The sequence below is a fragment of the Mauremys mutica genome, chromosome 2 (genome assembly GCF_020497125.1).
Source record: "Mauremys mutica isolate MM-2020 ecotype Southern chromosome 2, ASM2049712v1, whole genome shotgun sequence".
In the NCBI taxonomy this organism is placed as follows: Eukaryota; Metazoa; Chordata; order Testudines; family Geoemydidae; genus Mauremys; species Mauremys mutica.
In genome coordinates, this window is record NC_059073.1 from 240,162,048 (window position 1) to 240,174,508 (window position 12,461).

General features: G+C 43.9%; 1 protein-coding gene across 7 annotated transcripts in view; it reads right to left on the bottom strand.

Annotated features, from left to right (window-relative positions):
* The window catches only part of BZW2 (basic leucine zipper and W2 domains 2), an 82,671-nt gene that overhangs the window by 51,838 nt on the left and 18,372 nt on the right, over window positions 1-12,461 (bottom strand). The window contains exons 3-4 of one of the 7 annotated variants that reach the window (XM_045007242.1): window positions 12,149-12,220; window positions 4,629-4,695 (exon numbers count right to left, since the gene is read on the bottom strand). The exons of 5 other annotated variants lie outside the window; for them this stretch is intronic. The gene's annotated coding sequence lies outside the window, so the exon portion shown is untranslated. The remainder of the gene's footprint in view (window positions 1-4,628; window positions 4,696-12,148; window positions 12,221-12,461) is intronic. One more of the 7 variants, XM_045007240.1, reaches the window with a different exon arrangement.

The following is a 12,461-nucleotide window of genomic DNA, read 5'->3' on the forward strand; positions in this document are numbered from 1 at the left end:
CTTGATTCATGACAATACTATAAAAATGGAAACTTTCATTCTACACAGAAATGTACCAGAAAATAATCTCAAAAATTGTATTGTCACAATATCATTTGTCTTGCCTCTATTTCAAGAGATGTAAAGTAGAGAAATTAATTACAGTATTAGATAATGAGTCTCAGGACCAAGAATAATCCTAGCTCTAATAAGGGCCAGCTTTAACCAGCCATAGGATCTTCTATAGGATCATGATTTGTAAATTAATATATATTGGCATCATTATATAATTTAGCTGATTTCTAAGATAAAAACAAAATTAAAACCCAGAAACACGTAAGACTAGATTGAAACTTTATTATCTGACCTGGTAGGGGACAACCGGGTGCTTCACTGGTTCAGGAAAGACCAAACTGTGATTTACAAAAGTCACAATTCCTCCCGACTGCCCCTCACTCTGAGGAGGGAGTAAATTACTTCACACCTTTTCAGAGAGCAACTTACTCTTGTCTTGTGCACCCAGTCAACTACTCAGGCTGGCAGGAAGGGGAGCATGGAGGCATGGATCCTCCCACTCTCTGCCACTTCACTACCTATTAGCTTGCAGGGAGAATAGCCCCTGCTGTCCTCATTAGCAGACTAAAAATCTGAGCAAGAAAATCAGGGGGAACCTGACTCCCCTGCACAACCAGCAAAGGGCTGCAATAATCTAGCCCTTAGTGATGAAAAACAAATGACAACTCATGCCTTACAGAGTCCCATGGAAATCAATATGGGTTCTACAACAAAGATGTTTACAGGATCAAGTCTTTGGCAAATACTTCTCCCAAATACCAAATATATTTTCCTGCCCTATTCAAGTGTTTATAACCATGACTTGCTTATTAGCTACTAAAGAACTGGGAAGAGAAGTCATCGCCTTCTGTGTCCCGCACAAAATGGTAGCTAGTTTTCCTCCATCAGCAATTCTGTATTTAAATAGATACTTGATATTATTTAATAGAATGCCATCTAGATTTTCAAGCTAGGACGAATATTGGGCCTAAACTATTGGAGAGTATTCCTTACATACAGGCCTCAATTAATGTGAGATTAATATGGCAATTTTGATTAAACCTTTACTCAATCATAATTATTAAATACTGTAGCATATTATCTGATGAGAACCACTATTCTTCAGTTTTGAGTATATTAGTGTAATGGATTTAATTACATAGCTAAATTTTGCATAAGCTTCACACCCTATATTGTTAAACAAATGCAAATACGTAATATAGAGTGAATATAATGAAGTTTCATTGTACCTACCAGTTCTCTTACATTTCCCCCCATCCTCCCCACAGAGGAGATTATTGTTTGGACTGGGTAAGCCATTTCACATAATTCAGGACATAAAACTCTACCAAGATTCTTGACTCATCTGAGAGCACCCTAAAGTTTTACCTATCGCAAATCAAGTTTTAGTGATGAACAAAAAAAAAAACACCTAAAAAACCCAACAAAACACAACCACCCAATAAGTTTAACGCACCCACATTTACACACAGACACCCTACCTCATTTTAGGCCCATTTGTTTATAGATGCTATAGAGAAGATTTATTCTACAGCAAGTCTCACTCATGCTACTGGTTTCAAAGCATACACTACACACCTACACTACATCACCTCCTCCTAGACTGAACAAAGTGAATTCTTGGTTTCATAGCTGGACAGATTCTATCAATTACAAATTACTGTACAGTTAATTGGTAGAATCTGCCAGTTAATTGGTTTTCTGTATCCAAGGAAATTAGTTTTTGAACAACCCTCCCAACAATGTGCTAGTGATATAATCTACTCCAATTTCTGAGATGTCTATTTTTTCCAGTTATAATTAGGGCTGTCAATTAATCACAGCTAGGGCATGTGATAAATGTAAAACAAATTAACTCAATTTTTAAAAAAAAGTTGTGAATAATCACGGTTTTAATCGCACTGTTAAACAATTATAGAATACCAATTTAAACATATTATAAATATTTTTGGATTTTTTCTACTTTTCAAATAGACTGATTTCAATTACAACACAGAATACAAAGTGTACAGTGCTAACTTTATATTATTTTTATTACAAATATTTTCACTGTAAAAAAGATAAACAAAAGAAATAGTATTTTTCAATTCATCTCCTACAAATCCACTCAGTACTACTTCTTGTTCAGCCAATCGCTATGACAAACAACTCTGTTTACATTTACAGGAAATAATGCTGCCCGATTCTCATTTACAATGTCACCTGAAAATGAGAACAGGCATTCGCATGGCACGGTTGTAGCCAGTGTTGCAAGGTATTTCCATGCCAGATATGCTAAACATTTGTATGCCCCTTCATACTTCGACTTGCATGTTCTACAATTTCACATTGTTTTGTTTTTGAGTGCAGTTGTGTAAAAAAATAAATTCTACATTTGTAAGTTGCACTTTCATGATACAGAGATTGCACTACAGTACTTATGAGGTGAATTGAAAAATACTATTTATTTTGTTTATCTTTTTTAAAGTGAAAATATTTGTAATAAAAATATAAAGTGAGCACTGTACACTTTGTATTCTGTGTTGTAATTAAAATCAACATATTTGAAAACATATAAAAATATTTATAATATATTTAAATTGGTATTCTATAATTGTTTAACAGTGCAATTAAAAAATAGTTGTGAATTAATTGTGATTAATTGTGATTATTTTTTAATTATTTAACAACTCTTATGATGTCACTAGCTGGCCCCTCTGTTGGTCATTCCAACAGTGTTTCACTTTTGTAACTCAGCAGATCAGTGTTTTCTAGTCCAGAACTATGATTTATCTGGGGTTAGGAAATGCCAGCACATCTGAGAAAGAAAGCATAAAGAGCCAGAAAAGTTTAGAGTCATGATTAGCTTTGCTGTCTTCAAGTTGTAACATAAGAAAATACCCAACCAGCAGTTACAGTTTGCATACTGAGAATATCCTCTCTCTCAAAAACAAACCAAAAAACAAGCTACAGTTTTACCAGAAATTAAAAACATTTAAAGAAGGTACAGTTAAACTGCATCGCCAACCTTCTGGCAATGTACTTGCCTACTTAAGTCCCAGGCAGACTGCAAAGAGCTACAAAAGGATCTCTCAAAACTGGGTGACTGGGCAACAAAATGGCAGATGAAAGTCAATGTGGATAAATGCAAAGTAATGCACATTGGAATACATAATCCCAACTATACATATAAAAAATGGGGCCGTTACCACTCAAGAAAGACATCTTGATTAGGGGTATGGAATGGCTGCCATATGAGGAGAGATTGATAAGACTGGGACTTCTGAGCTTGGAGAAAAGATGACTAAGGGGGGATATAATAGAGGGCTATAAAATCATGATTGGTGTAGAGAAAGTAAATCAGGAAGTGTTATTTCCTGCTCATAACACACAAAGTAGAAGTCAAATGAAATTAATAGACAGCGGGTTTAAAACAAACAAAAGAAAGTATTTTTTCATACAATGCACAGGCAACCTGTGGAACTCCTTGCCTGAGAATGTTGTGAAGATCAAGACTATAACAGGGCTCAAAAAAGAACTAGATAAATTCATGGAGGATAGGTCCATCAATGGCTATTAGCCAGGATGGGCAGGGATGGTGTCCCTAGCCTTTGTTTGCCAGAAGCTGGGAATGGGCGACAAGGAATGGATCACTTGATGATTACCTATTATGTTCATTCCCTCTGGGGCACCTAGCATTGGCCACTGTCTGAAGACAGGATACTGAGCTAGATAGACCTTTGGTCTGACCCAGTATGGCCGTCCTTATGTTCTTACTTGCATTCTGTGACTTAAAATCAAGGATGGTGAATGAGATGGCACAGTGAAGCTTAGAAAGTGTTGTAGGAGCTGAGGCTCTCCAATGAGCAGAGTCCAGCAGTCTCTCTTGTGGAGTGCTCAGGAACTTCAGAGGAGGAGGTTGGAGAAAGACAGATATAGCCCTTTACCATCCGACAACATATCTAGATCACCAGTACATGCTTTCTACATGAAGTAGGCAGATAATACTGCCACCGGTGCCTGCAGGTTTTAAGTCTTCTAGCTAGTGACCGGCTAGATCTGACATATCTATTTTGCCTAACAACCAATCATTTGTGAAAGAGTTTGATGTGTACTAAAAAAAATAAATTAAAAAATCTGCATTTCCGTAAGTCTGCTACTAACGGTGGATTTTATGTTTGTGTTCTTCTAGTCATCATAGTATCTCATTTGGTTGGGAAGAATGTTCTCTCATTGCAGCAAACATGATGTTAGTTTCAAGAGGATACAGAAACCTTACAGCAGCCTGGGAAAGAAAACAAAGCTAACTATACAATACGCATTAATTAATCCTATTGTCACAACCCTTCAGAGCATAAATAAGCCAGCAGACTTGAATTAATACACCTTAACTCCTTCGGTGAAAAAACACCAGCTTTCCTTTGGGGTAGCGGAATGGAAAGCCAGCCTGCCTTCCCCACAGTGCAGTAGATAAGACTTCCCAGCAGCTGTGCAGTCTTCTGTTTTTACATTAATTTCTACTACTGCACATTTTCCTTGTTGTGGGGGATGGGGAGGTCTTTTTTTTCCAATACTAAAAAACATTTTTCACATACCTGAAGCTTGACAATTAGATTTTAATATTGTTTTTCTGGACATCAAAGAGATGCCCTTTAATAGAACCTGGGAACAAACAGAACAAAACAAGACTTACCACTTGCAGTAAATTTAATCAAAGGTTCAGTACAACAGCAGTAACTCTTGAGTAGTTATTAGGAGGAGCATAGGATTTGCCTTGTTCTATATTTAGCTTTAAATGCATTGCCCTCTAATCTGCTCTAGTGAGGGCCAGACTTTATAAGGTACTCACTAAAGCACTGGCCCAGGAGCAAAAGCACTTTCATTAGGAAATTGCAGAAGCACTAGCCTGAGCAAAACAGATTTAGTTCTTTAGAAATAATCTAACACCCATCCACAGTGCAGACGATGTAAGACACTGAAAGTCTGATTTCACAATTCTGTTATCAAATAAATAAAATGTATATGGATGAAAAGTTTCCAGTTAAAAAAGAAAAGAGTTTTGAAATTAAATTCTAACCATAAGGGAAAACTTTGTCAAGTGGTTTTTTAAAGCAACTCCTGTGTCAACACTATAGGGACTGCAGATAAAGAGCATACACATCTTGAATTTTAAATTGTATACAATGTGTTGCTCACAACAAAATGTACCTGTAATGTATAATGAGGCAACAAAACACTCAGGACCTTGAACTTTTACATAAGATCTCCATACTGAAATGAGCCATTTTCAGGAAGCTCAGTACCAAAGGATACGAGTGTTCTGTAATTCCAGATAGAAGAACTCTGATTGTCTCTGGGAGTAGAGAAGTATTGGGGGAAGGAGGAACACAGGAAGTAGTGACTCTTCAGCATGCCTCTCTCACCCAACTGGAGTTCCAAAAAAGTTAGGAGTGGTTGGGCAGAGATTGGGGCACACTTGCTCTTGATTCTCTCCTCATGACCCAAAAGATTTCTTTGTAGAAGTTAATGCTGCTAAGGGCAGTCTTGATTTCTGCTCCACATCCAAAAATACTTCCAAGACAGGAGAGTATATCAAATGCAGAGCTAGGCTGCCTGGGGCAGAGCAGGCTGGACAATATCACAGGGCAACCCATATCACATCCCAGAAGGGTTCCTATGGATCCTGGGGATAAGCAAATACTGGAACCTATTCAAACTCATTTCCAAAATCCACTGAACAGTAAAAAAATCTATAAGATGAACCTTGCCTAGTTCCTTGGGTTCTCTGTTCTCCCCCCATGCATGTTAGTATGGATGGCTCTGAAATAGCAGTAAGAACTCAGAACTTTCATAACTCTCTCTAGATCATGGGTGGGCAAACGTTTTGGCCCGAGGGCCACATCTGGGTGTGGAAATTGTATGGCAGGCCATGAATGCTCATGAAATTGTGGGTTGGGGTGTGGGAGGGAGGGGGAAGGCTCTGTCTGGGGGTGTGGGCTCTGGGGTGGGGCTGAGGATGATGAGGGATTGGGGGTGCAGGAGCCTGCTCTGGGCTGGGACCAAGGGGTTTGGAGGGCATGAGGGGGATCAGGGTTGGGGCATGGGAGGGGGTCAGGGGTGCAGGATCCGGGCAACGCATACCTCCAGCAGCTCCCAGAAGCAGTGGCATGTCCCCCTATGACTCCTAAGCAGAGGCATGGCCAGGCATCTTTGCATGCTGCCCTGTCCGCAGGTGCCACCCCTGCAGCTCACATTGGCCACAGTTCCTGGCCAATGAGAGCTGCGGGGGTGGCACTTGGGGCTGGGGCAGTGTGCGGAGCCCTCTGACTGCCTCTGTGCGTAGGAGCCGGAGGGAGAACATGCTGCTGCTTCTGGGAGCTGCGCGAAGTGGGGCAAGCCCTGGACCCTGCTCCCCAGCAGGAGCTCAAGGGCTGGATTAAAACATCTGGAGGTCCGGATGCAGTCCCCGGGCCGTAGTTTACCCACCCCTGCCCTAGATATATATAGGACAGGTCTTTTGTTGCAAAATGAAATAGCATTAGTTGCTTACATTCTTCTAAAAACTGTGTGGGTTGAACTTGTGAAATTTACACTTTGCTGTCTCTTTAACCTATTTTGAGCTAACATCACATGGTGAAAGGGGCAAAAACAAACAGTTGTAGCTGTTTAGTAGTCTTTATAATTAGATACTGACAGCTGTACTCAAATGCCCTCATTGCCTTGAGCCTGCTTATGGGAGCCCTAAATTAACAAACAGTGACAGGCTAAATGGTTCAGATAAAAGAAAAGCAACAAGCTTGAACCCAAAACACAATCTGAGGTTTGGGGTGGGGAAGGGGGAGAGAGAGAGAGAGAGGAAACCAAAATCAAGAATTAACTTTTAGTTTATCTAAAACCTTCATAGCTCTCTTCATTTTCTGTCAAAACTAGAAGCTGAAATATCTTCACAAGCCTCAGTTCTTGCAAGATATCAAGCTTGGACTGAAAACAGGAAATATTGGAAACCTATTTCCATACCACATATTTTTAAAAGGCATTATTTTAGTCTAGTTATCTTAACAGAAGCTCTGAAGCATCCAAGATTCTCCAAACACTATTAATATGCCCAAGATCAAGTTATATACAACAGTTGGTCCACCGCAGTAAAAATTCACTTAATGACTACAGAAAAATCAATGCCAGGCATTGTCAAATGTGAGAGATTGCTTAAACTCTGCTGAGATTTTGTCTGTCTACACAGGGAATTTTAACAAAAAAATTATCCCCTTTGGTAGGTTGCAATACTAGGTATAGACAGCCTTCTGGTTCCAGCTGTGGCGCTCAACACCATGTTGTGTAGACTTGTGCTGAGAACATTTGATTGCCACAATGCTAAAAGAGCTGCTGGAGCACCATTAGTACTAGGTTTCTCACTGGCACAGACATTAGCAAGAATTGGAATTCTTTCCCCAGTATAGACAAGACCTAGAAGGCATGAGTGCTCCACACCATCAAGTTACAGAGAAACAGAACCTCCCACCTATATCTTTAATTGGCCATCTTTAATCTGCATGCGGAAGATCAGATACCATGACTAGATTTCTGAGTCTCTCTATATATGGGGGGGCATAGCTCAGTGGTTTGAGCATTGGCCTGCTAAACTCAGGGTTGTGAGTTCAATCCTTGAGGGGGCCATTTGGGGATTGGTCCTGCTTCAAGCAGGGGGTTGGACTAGATGCTCTCCTGAGGTCCCTTCCAACCCTCATGATCTATGATATACTTCCAAGAAATGTACTAAATGTCTGTAATCTCTCACCATCACCACAAAAGTCAAAGCAGCACTTTTTTTTGGTTCCAGCTCAGATTTTAAGAGCTAAACTACCAAGTATGAGCTGCAGGACTCCAGTGGCACAGAGTCACAGAATCATAGGACCAGAAGGGACCTTAAGAGGTCTTTTAGTCCAGTCGCCTGCACTCAAGTATTACCTAGATCAGTGGTCCCCAAAGTTTTAAGGGTCACTCCCCCACTTACCCCATCTGCACCTCAGAGCCAGGAGCAGGGCACAGATTGCATATGGGGGCTGAGATGGGGGCCCCAGTTGGGGGTGGGGCAGGATCTGGGGCCAGAGTTGCATTCATCGGGGCCAAGGCTGAGGGTGGAGCTGGGAACAGAGCTGCGGCTGGGCCCACAGTTGGGGGCAGAGGCTAGGGGTGATGAAAGGGAGCACCAGCAACCCCTCCAACACCGACACACACACACATCCCAACTGGTGAAGGGGAGGGCAAAGATTCCCACCAGGGTCCTGTCTTGGGACCCTGCTGAAGTGCTTCATCTTCTAGATGGCTACATATCATCTCTGGCTAGTAGGTAACTGATGAGTTTGAAACACCCCATCCCCATGCTGGAAGCTAGAAGGATCTATTTTCTCCCTCTGTCCTCTCTTCCCAATTCTTGAGTCTCCTGACTATTGGACAGAACTGGGTTCTGCTATTGTCAGCATCACCACGCTGCTGGCTGGTATGAGAGAGTGGGGGCCTCTTCTACACTACCCATCTCTTCTGCTTTGTTAGGTCATTCTCCCCCAACAAATAGCTTTTGGTACTTGCCTCTACTTATGCTAGTTTTCTCCAGAAGTAGCAGAGTGAATGACATTTTTCCCAGTGTACTGCCGCAATTACCGTAATAGCACCAGTAAAACTTATCTGAGAGACTTCACAGTTTCATTTTTCTGATACTTAAAGTTCTAAGCAACAGCAAAGGCAATGGGGCTGTCCACTGACTCAAAAATACAGCACTGTAGTAGTGGAAATCCTGTAGGTTGTCTTTAGAACGATAAAGAGCTAGAGCAGGGTTTCTCAAACAGGGGTCGCTGCTTGTGCAGGGAAAGCCCCTGGAGGGCCGGGCCGGTTTGTTTACCTGCCACGTCTGCAGGTCTGGCCAATCGCGGCTCCCACTGGCCACGGTTTGCTGCTCCAGGCCAATGGGAGCTGCTGGAAGTGGCGGCCAGTATGTCCCTTGGCCCGCGCCACTTCCAGCAGCCCCCATTGGCCTGGAACAGCGATTTAAAAAAAAGTCAAGTGTAGATTCTTACAGAAAACAATGCCTCCAACTGCCAGGGGAGTTCCCTGCTTGTCATTATGTGGATTTTTCAAGCACTAACCATACACCAAGAACTCTAGTGGCAAATGATACTCCTCTAAGGGAATCTACCTTCCTGACTTCTCAGCACAGCTCCTATCTGTCATGGAGAAAGAGGGGGGGCATTTTGTTAAACTATTCATTTATTCTGTATATATAGGTTTCTCACTTGACATAAATGTGTTGCCTACACTTTTACATGTTTATTTCATCAACTAAACACACATACAGGAAACAGTTATTATTAACAGGCAAGATATTCATATTCTTTTACGCGGTGAAGGCCTCTGCTTTAATAAAAGCCAACTGCTATAAGCAGCAAATGCAAGTTTTGAGGAGGATTCTCTCTTTTTTTTTGAGAAAATGTGCTAGATAAGGCAGACCACCAAGTTAACGTGTTTCTTTTTAACCTCAGGTTAATAAACCAGTTTTGGGAAACTGGAATTCTAATATTCCCTGGTTAAAAAGATACAGTGCAGGATGTAATCGGCAGTGATGTTGGATGTTATGCATATGTAGAAACTAACTCAGATACTCCAAAAATGTCAGTTCACATCAATTATGCTGTGAGCAATGTTCACTAGGAAAGAGAAACCCTACAACCAGTTAATAACACTCCATATCTCATTACCAGTCTCCTAATCCCTGTGGCTATTTCTTCTCTCTCATGATTGGTTAGTTACAATCCAGAAAAGATAGATATTTTCAGAGAGGCCAGTAACATTGGTGATATAGTTATTTCTAAAGTCCATGATATAATATAAACCAGTAAATATTCAGATGCACAGAGACCACTTTATCAGACATACATAGAAAACAGTTTCTGTTTTCTAGGCAGTTATTGATATAATTCTGCTCAATACAAGCTGTAAATACATAAGCAATTTTGTGGCAGTCATTCGGAAGTTGATGTGCAATCATTCAAAATGCAAACAGCAAAACAAAAATCTACATAAATGTGCTTTATGCCATCATGTGGCATAAAGCACCTGAATAATCAGCTAAAATCATCATTCTGGGCTCATTAGGTAAATATACTACCTGCAGTAGAGGCGGGCAAACTACAGCCCGCAGGCCACATCTGGCCCGTGGGCCTGTCCTGCCCGGCCCCCAAGCTCCTGGCCCAGGAGGCTAGCCCCAGGCCCCTCCCCTGTTGTTCCCTCTCCCCTGCAGCCTCAGCTCACCCCGCCACCGGCGCAATGCTCTGGGTGGCAGAGCTGTGAGCTCCTGGGGCAGCGCAGCTATGGAGCCCGGCCTGACCTGGTCTCTGTGCTGTGTAGTAGCAGTAGCATGGCTCGGCTCCAGCGGGGCAGCATGGCTGTAGCACCGCCAGCCACCAGTGCTCCAGGCAGCGTGGTAAGGGAGCAGGGAGGGTTGGATAGAGGGCAGTTTGGGGTGGTGGTCAGGGGGGAAGAGGGGGTTGAATGGGGGCAGGAGTCCCGGGGGGGGCAGTCAGGAAGGAGGGGGGGTTGGATGGGGCAGCAGGGGGGCAGTCAGGGACAGGGGTTCCGAGAGCGGTCAGGGGACAGGGAGAAGGGGTAGTTGGATGGGGCAGGGCTCCTGGGGGGGGGCATCAAGGAACGGGGGGGTTGGATGGGGCAAGAGTCCTAGGGGGACAGATAGGAGGTGGAGGCCAGGCCACAACCCCCTCCCCTAACCAGCCCTCCATACAATTTACGAAACGTGATGCAGCCCTCAGACCAAAAAGTTTGCCCGCCCCTCACCTACAGCATTAGAGCAAATATTACTCCACCATTTCTCAAATGCGGCCACCATGGATGCATGTAGCCACCGGGGGCGTTCCTGGGTGGGGGCGGGAGTATCAGCCTCTCCCCTTCCTCCCTGTTGCTCCTGTATGCACCGCCTCTCTAGAGACACAGGTGGGACACACACACCACTTAAGAAGCAAGGTGAGAAGGCGAGTGGTGAGATGAGCAGCGGGAGGGGGAGAAAGGAGGCAGGCAGGTGGGCTGGCGGGGGAAGCTAGCTGCGAGTGGGGGGTATGAGGAGGCGAGTGGCAAAGTGAGTGGCTGGAGGCCCTGGCAGAGCAGTTAGGAGGCGAGGTGAGCAGTAGGGGGATGAGGTGGGAAGGGGGGACTAGCTGAGAGTGGGGGGGTGAGGAAGTGAGTGGGAAGGCAAGCGGCAGGGGGGTGAGGAGACGAATGGCAAAGTGAGCGATAGGGTGATGAGGTGGGCGGGGGGGCTAGCTGCGAGTAGGGGGGGGGTGAGGAGCCAAGCGGCAAGGCAAGCAGCGCCCTGGCAGAGGAGTAAGGAGGTGAGCAGTGAGGCAAGCAGCAGCATGATGAGGTGGGCATGGGGAGCTAGCTGCAAGCGGGGGGGCAAGGAGGTTAGTGGCAGGCAGACGGGGGGGGGTGAAGCAAGCAGCGAGGCAAGTGGCAGGGAGACGAGGTGGGCCTGACTATGAGTGGGGAGGTGAGTGGTGAGCCACCAGCAAGCGGAGGTTCTTGCAGTGGGCTGGGGTGAGCGACACCATAGGCAAGTAGCAAGTGTGAGAGTGAGGAGGGATACAGGAGCTGGGCATGGGATGAGGAGGTGAATGGTGGGTGTACGGGCATCAGGTAGAGCCCCCTTTTGGAGAGGCTAGCCCCCCAACTCCACCCCTTCTGCCCATGCCAGCTGGAGCCCTGAGACCCCCTCCACTTTGAGCCACAAGCACCCTCCCTCCATGGCCAGAGGAGCCCAGGCTGGCTGAAGCCCTGAGACACCTACCCACCCACACACACACACACCCCTGCCTGGAGGAGCCCTGGGCTGGCTGAAGCCCAGAGCACCCCAAGGAGCCCAGGGCCAGCCACAGCCGCAGTTGTCCCTTCCCTCCCCAGACCCAAGCTACCCAGATATGTTTTTCATTATTATTTGGACTTCTATTATGTCAAAGCATTTTTAAATTTACTTCAGAATTGTTATATAGACAACCACTTTTACTAAAAAAGCAAAAGAAACGATGATAAAAAAAGACAAGAACATGCAAAGCACCTTATTTGTGTTTCTATTCTGTTAGGTTCAGTAACGAATAGTGACAACTGTGTAGGATTTTTATTATGCAGTCTGCAAAAAAAAGTACATAAATAAATTACAATGATTTGGATGTATATATGTGCATATTAGTTTATTAACTTTAGGAAAAATAATTTTAGGGAAAAGCGTCAGTGCAGCCACCAGCAAGAGTTGGTGGTCGCACTTTGAGGCCACCAAAAAATTTGTTGTGAGAACCCCTGTATTCGCACAGTGCTAACATTTGCTGGTCACCTGCTCACCTAACAAAGCAATTTCACCATGATCATTTGGT